The following is a 7,162-nucleotide window of genomic DNA, read 5'->3' on the forward strand; positions in this document are numbered from 1 at the left end:
CAAATGCAGGCCTATCTTACCTCTAGAATGTGAAACTCTAAGGTGCTGTGCAGGTGCTGTCTCCACTGCACCATTTTTTACTTAGTTTATCAGAGTAGGTCATAGGTTGAAAATTGTTGTCAATTTCATCTTAAACAACTAACCCATCAGTTTTATATTTATTCCTTCTTGTCTTCAGCATATTGTCCACATTCTGGACTGTGGTAATAAAGAAGGCAAATGAAAGAGAGAAACCAAGTAAGTTTGAATTGGACTTTAAGCCAAGAAATAACGTGGTATGCCTGAACAATACGTACTTGTACATCTACTTGCTCTAAAGGTTGTAGAGAAAATGCTGCCTGTTCTAGCTTTATGCTGTCTTCTAAGCTATAGACTGCTGCTCTTCCCAGTATTGTATAGAAAGAGATAGTTGTGTGAGACGAGTTTGTTTGAAGTTCAGTAAATTAGTCTAGTTTAGAGAATCCTTGAGACTAAAAACCCGTGGTTGGAGAAGGGGAAAAGTGCTTTACAGTCAGCATCCTCTTAATTTTCAGTTCTGCACAAGAGTAAGCAGAGTAGGGGGTTGTGCTTTAATGCTGCTACTGTTGTAAATCACATGAAGGAAACAGCAGCTTGCTCAAATATGCAGTATGTCAGACTTCCTTCAGAGCCTAAATTTAAGTCTTCTCACCTTGAAGAACCAACTCTTTCAGCAGCTGTGTGAGAGTGTAGCTGCACAGCTTAGCAAGTATTAAGACCTAGCCTTAGAAAAACTCCTGAGCTGTTCAATGGCAGCTCTCTTTAAGTCCGTATTTCTTCAGGAGTTAAGCATTAGACAGTTCAATCTTCGATTTAGGATGCAAAAATAAAATTCTCAGCTGTTTGATACTTCTGAAGTTGGGTGAACTAATGTCATAAATATGGAGTGACTCAAATTGTGTATGTGTTACCTACCTGACCTGATCTGACCTGATCTTAATTTTTTAGTTAAAAAGAAATTTTATGTTAATTTATGACCCTGTAATCAAGATGCTTGTAAAAATAATTAACTGAAGCAGGACTGGTACATGGTGTTAATATAGTGAAACTTTCACAAGTGGCATGTCTCATTTCTACGGATTAACAGTTTCCTTTGAGGCATGCTGACTAAATTATTTTATATTGTCCTCTTAGTTCTTGGTCAAGCTTTTACCCATTCTAGCAACATATTTTGCAAAAAGTAAGCACAGCTGAATAAATAGAAGTAGGTAAAATATTTTGTCTTTATGTTAACAAACATGAGCTGGGGAACATACTTAAATACCTTATCAAACAGCAAAGTTTCTTCCAGATGAATGCATTCATGTTTGAGTGTATTCAGACTTAGGATCTTTCTTACTGACCTCTCTGTTAAAGGAGTACTGCAGTCCCCTGTCATGATGCTTACTTCCTCCTGCCAGTCTGCCATCAACCACATAGCAACAGTGAGTGAGCCCATTAACTCAAGTGATCTATGAAAAATGCTCCCCTGCTGTGAACTGAACTTTGGATCAAAAGCACTACTTCTACTTGATCTGAAAGGGGATTTTCAATAACTGAGTGTAACAGAAGGCCTTGTATTCCCCCTGCAGGTATTTGCCACCAGGGAGCAAGACTGTTGCAATTTGCTATAAAGTAACACAAAATTCAAACAGCACATTTCAAACCCATTTAAAAGTATTTACGTAAAGCTCCTGTGACTCATAATCCTCAACAAAATATTGGTAATGCAAGAAGGAAAGTGTGGTGGCGGGTCATTTAAGTAACTGTTGTTAGAGACTGAGTCTGTTCTCTAATTTCTTTATATAAGGAGTTTTTGGGGGTTTTGGGTTTTTTTCCTTAGCAGGTCATCAGTACATGAGAGATCATTAGCTCAACCCCCTGCTCTGCTTACTCTTGTGCAGAACTGAAAATTAAGAGGATGCTGACTGTAAAGCACTTTTCCTCTTCTCCAACCATGGGTTTTTAGTCTCAAGGATTCTCTAAACTAGACTAATTTACTGAACTTGAAACAAACAAGTCAGGTTTTCTTGTTGACCCTTGGTTTTGAGATAATGAACTTTTGGATTGTGAAAATGTCTGTAAAGTCTGTTTGGATAGTGCGGATTCTGCCAGTAATTAACTATTTTAAATTTTATTTATATTTATTTATAAATATTTATATAAATATTTATATATTGCATATAAATATATATTTAAAATTTATAAGGTGATTACTTGCTTGAAAAATATGACAGGTTTGAAATACATTAATTTGTTTAAAATTTTAATACTTTAATACACTGACTTGGCAGTCAATCTGCATTCAATTTAAGAACAAGTTATTTAAATATATCAAAGGTTTTGATGTAAAATATTTTAAAGTTGGAAATTAGAGTAACATTGTCTGAATAAGCAGGTGTCAGGAAGGTGAGCTGATTTCCATTTTTCAGCTGGGGATTAAAATTGTTAGATGAGGAATGAAAAGAGGAAGTTAGCACCCATTCCTCTCTTCTACTCACATGTCAGAAATTATGTAGTAGGAAAACAATGTAGCTACGGCACTAGGTAGTGTTAAGATTGAAGCTTAGATACCTACAGGGCATTTCTCAAAACTGCAGTCCAGGTCATGGTGAATGCTCCACAACTTGTCCTCTGTTTTGTGTTAGATTTTGTTAGGGTGCTTTCATTGTAAAATTGATGACATGAGACATGTTGGAAGTCATTTACCTCCTGAAAACATGTTGGTGGTTGTCATTCATTGATAGTCTAAATGCCTTTCGTATGACTTTCAAGTCTAAATCTTTGATAGAAGTGCAAAATCTAGCATGTTGCCCCAAAAGCAGTGTTTACGTGGATGGAGAAGGAGTAGCTGATTTAATAGTGTTGACCGTATCTTTTTTTCGCATGCAAAATTACTTAGTATCTACATGAAACGGTAAATGACTTGAAGTTCAATATGTGACATGTCAGGTTTATTAAGTAAAGGAGGCATTGCAGCTTTAGAATATGGGGCTTGTTCACTGTTTTTGTACCTGTATGTGTATTAAACAGTACAGATGGATGTCAGAGGGGAAGTTAAGTTGACAATACAAGCAAGTTTTCAGATTCTGAGTTTTCTGCAGAGAAGATAGCTTTTTGTAGGTAATAAGTTTATCTAAAAATAGGATTCATGGAGTGAAAGAGCCTCCATTAAGGACAACCTATCAGCCTAGGAAACAAACTTCATTGGGCTTGTGGTGGTAGACAAGAATTGCAAAAGATTTTTCGAATTTCCAAGTATAAAATAAGAAGATTCAGTGATCAAACAGTGGAGTGATTATTTTGTCGTCGTAATTAAAAATGAAAACAAATAGACTTCCTTTTTGTACCAGTGCCAAAATCATGAACAGTGCTGAAATATATCCTCCTTATGTAACTTTGTTATGAGTCTGTGGGGTTTTTTCTGATTTCTAACCATCAATAATAATAATATTTAATAAAATAAAAATTCAAAAAGGAGAAGTTTACCTTGTATTGTCTTTAAGCTTCTAGTATATCCCCTACAGTGAGTGGAGATCTCATCCTACTTGAAATAATTCAGTCCATAACTTTTTTCTCTCTAAATCTCTTTAGTTGATACTAGACTGGCATAGCTTCAAGCAGCTAAACAGAGAAAAGCTGCAGGAAGATTATAGGAACAGTCAATGACTTTTAGAACATATGTTGTCCAAACATATGTTTGGGGTTTTTTTATTTGTTTCAATTTTTTTCCTCTGCATAGGGCCATAACACATGATGTATTAGAAGGAATAAATACAAGCCACCTTGGAAATCAGGTTTGAGTTAGAGTATAGTTTCATATATTGCCAAAAAGTTGTTGCATTTTACTGGCTTCTTTTAGCTAGTTCCCTTTAAAGACACCCAGTGCTGTATTTTCCTGTATTGTTTTTGAAGTGCTTGCTTCATGTACAAGCTTGTTTCCCTGCTGCCCTGAGGGTGATGTTCAGTGGAGTTCACTTCTATTAATTCTGTCAGAAAAATCTCTGATCTTATTTCTTCTCAAGGTGTAATGGAAGATAGCAGCAATAAACTACAGATTGAAACAATGCATTATCGTGAGTCACATGAAAGACTGAATGAGGAGTAGACAAACAGAAGAGAGAGAAAAAGGCCTATCATGCTAGAATCTGTAAAAGGATTTCCTGTAGTACATTTGCATTAAAACTCTTTAAACAAGGTCTTAAGATGCAAAGCTTAAGGATCAAAGACAATTTCTCCTGTAAATGTCACTTGTTCTATCCACCTAATCTATCTCATTTTGCATGTTTTGAATAGGGGGAAGTCAGTAAGTAGGGGTGTGTGTAACTGGCTGGAAAAAGAAGGTCTCTGGATAAGGGAAGAAGTGAATCTGGGAATAAGTGAAAAATTATTTTCTACGAAGTGCTCAAAACATAACACTGAAAAACAAATGTTCATCCGTGATGGGAAGTGGGAGATGGGGGGATATGTCTACATTGCATTTGTTTCTTGGTATCACTGTAGCACATTTAGTCAGTGTTCCTTTCTTTGGTCGGGGTTTTAATTTTTTTCGAATTGGAAACGAGACTATGCAAAATAAAAATCTTCAATGCTTATTTCTTTTGATACTGTATCCTCTTACTTCTATAAGAATAAAACCAAAACCAACTAAAAAAACTCCACCACCCATGAAGTAGTTGACTTAAGGCAGATGCAGCTTCTAGGGGTGGAGGGAGTACTTGAAGCTAAAGAATAGCGGCATCTCGGGAATGGAAGAGAAAGCGTTATTTCCTTGGTTCTATCTGAATCTCATACTCTGTGCCTTACGTTACACCAGAGGTGCTCAGGACTTCAAAGATCAGATTAGGTAAATTGATTTGGAGGGTGGGAAGGAAATTCACTAGGCAAAGTTTTGACATTTACTTGACCATTTCACAGAAGCATAGATTGCTTGAGGTTGGAAAGGACTTCCGCAGGTCATCTGGTCCATGCCCTCTGCTCATGGAGGACCATGTAGAGTCAAAACAATAAACCAGTATTTGCATTCATCCCAAATGACATTTCTGGAACTATCCTCAAAAGTTAAAAAAAAAATAAATAAATTATACAATGCTGGTTTTTATTTCACTAAAAAATAAAGCATTTATTTTTAGATTAATTTTTTGTTCCATTTTAAAGTTTTCCAGACACTGAAGTAATAAATTAATTGTTCTCAGAACTTTAGCAAAGTTGAAATAATGAGCTAAGGAATTTGTTCACTTCCTTGTCTTCTCAAATGCCATGGAAGGACTGTTTAACCTCTCTGGACTTAATGGAGATCTGAAGTCATGAAATGGACCAAGTGTGCTTGTGAACCGCTGGATGCTAGTTGCTTGTGGCAAGCAAGTCCCTTCTGTTTGAAGTTGGTGCTGATTTACTGTCTCTATAGACAGCTTTGGATTTTCATTTGGAAGAAAAATGATTTTTTTCTATATGTCAACCACCTCATGGTAGAAATAATGCTACCTCATTGACTGGCTGAAATCAGTGCAGAACCCAGCTCTTTGCAAACTGGGGGGCAGAAGACTGGTGTGCTCACATGCTGCCGGATGTGCACTGAGTCCAAAGAGTACTGGATCCTGTTCAGAATACACCTCTGTCAGATGAAGAAGTTTCACCAGAAACTTATTTCCACCCCATTCTTTCTATGGTGATGAGACAAGCTGGAAAATAATGAAGTCTTGTAACATTGTGCTTGCATTTCCACCAGACATGATTGTCTGGGTGACTCATAAAGGCTGAGGAGTTCCCGTTCAGCTAGCTGGAGTGTGGAAACAGAATGCGTCACCGCAAAAAAGCCCTTCCAGGAACCATGAGCCCAAGCATGATTGTGTTCAGCTTGCCAGCCAACACTTTCATCACAGGCAGATAGGAATGGAGCACAGTGAGATCTCTCAGAAAAGAAGACATTACCTCGGGCAGGAAAGACATTCAAGGCAAAGGCTGGAGCAGCTTCAAGTCTGTTCCTTGGGCTGGGTGAGAGAGTTGTGCAATAGGTGTGAAGAAAAAGGCCTGTCTGCATCCACCCAGCTTTGTTCAAGCACCTCAAATGTGTAACATGCAGGGTAATACATGTAAATGTATTGCTCATGCAGGGTGCCTCGTGTCAACAAAATAATTTCATTTAATGTTTTGGTTTTTACTAATACAGAGAGTACATCTCCTTCCTCCTCCACAGAAAACTCTGCCATGGGAATTGGCCTGGAATATGTTTAATTGAAAACAGAGGAAGGCTGATGCCATTTCCAAGTAATGCCTTTCTTCTGATACACTGCTCGCTTACTTGGCAATCAGTTTATGTACATAATAATAATACCATCTATTTCTTTAATCCCCCTCTTTTGAAATAATGATGTAAAAAAAAAAAAAGAAAAAAATTCAGACAAAGGAACATTTGACCACTGTTAATTAACCGAACCTGAATGGTATTTGTCCTTTTGGTGACAGGAAGATAGAGGAAGAATTGTTCTCCCTCTAAGAAAACCAGACAAAAAACAAACCCACTCCCCCAAAACAAGTTAAGGAATAAAATAACCACAGAAGTGCTTTTATAGTATATGCCAGAGTCATCATATTTATTTTTAAACAATAGTAAATCATTCAATTGTTTCAACCAGGCATAGTTCCAAACAGTTCTAAATTTGGAGTTAGAGAATTAATTTTGAAAATACGTGCAGGAAAACAAAACACTCTTCCTCTCTTGTTTCCTGTGTGAATTGATGAGAATTCAGGGTCCTCTTTAATTAACTTGGCAAGCATTACTCCCCCATGAACTGTCCTGTTTAGTCAAGGATCACAGAATGTCCTCACATGAAAAGCATGAATTAATCATCAAGTGTGTGTTGTGAAAAAGTTGTTTGGGTTTTTTTTCTTTAAAAATGAGCCACAGCACTATTAAAAGCATCTTAATGGGTTTATACTGTGTGCAGAAATGATTCCACTTTCAGCTTGCTGTGTTTTAAATACATTATATATTGCCTTCTAATGCTGCCAATCACTATCTTCTACATAGCAGTAAAAGCACAGCAAGGCAGAGTGAGGTACCATCAACTCCCATGCACCAAGTGCTCTGACTCCTGATGGTCCTGGTTCAGAAAGGAGTGATACAAATGAATCAGGAGATGAAAACTCTGCCGCAAGAATTTAA

This window comes from Strigops habroptila, chromosome 2, assembly GCF_004027225.2.
Source record: "Strigops habroptila isolate Jane chromosome 2, bStrHab1.2.pri, whole genome shotgun sequence".
In the NCBI taxonomy this organism is placed as follows: Eukaryota; Metazoa; Chordata; class Aves; order Psittaciformes; family Psittacidae; genus Strigops; species Strigops habroptila.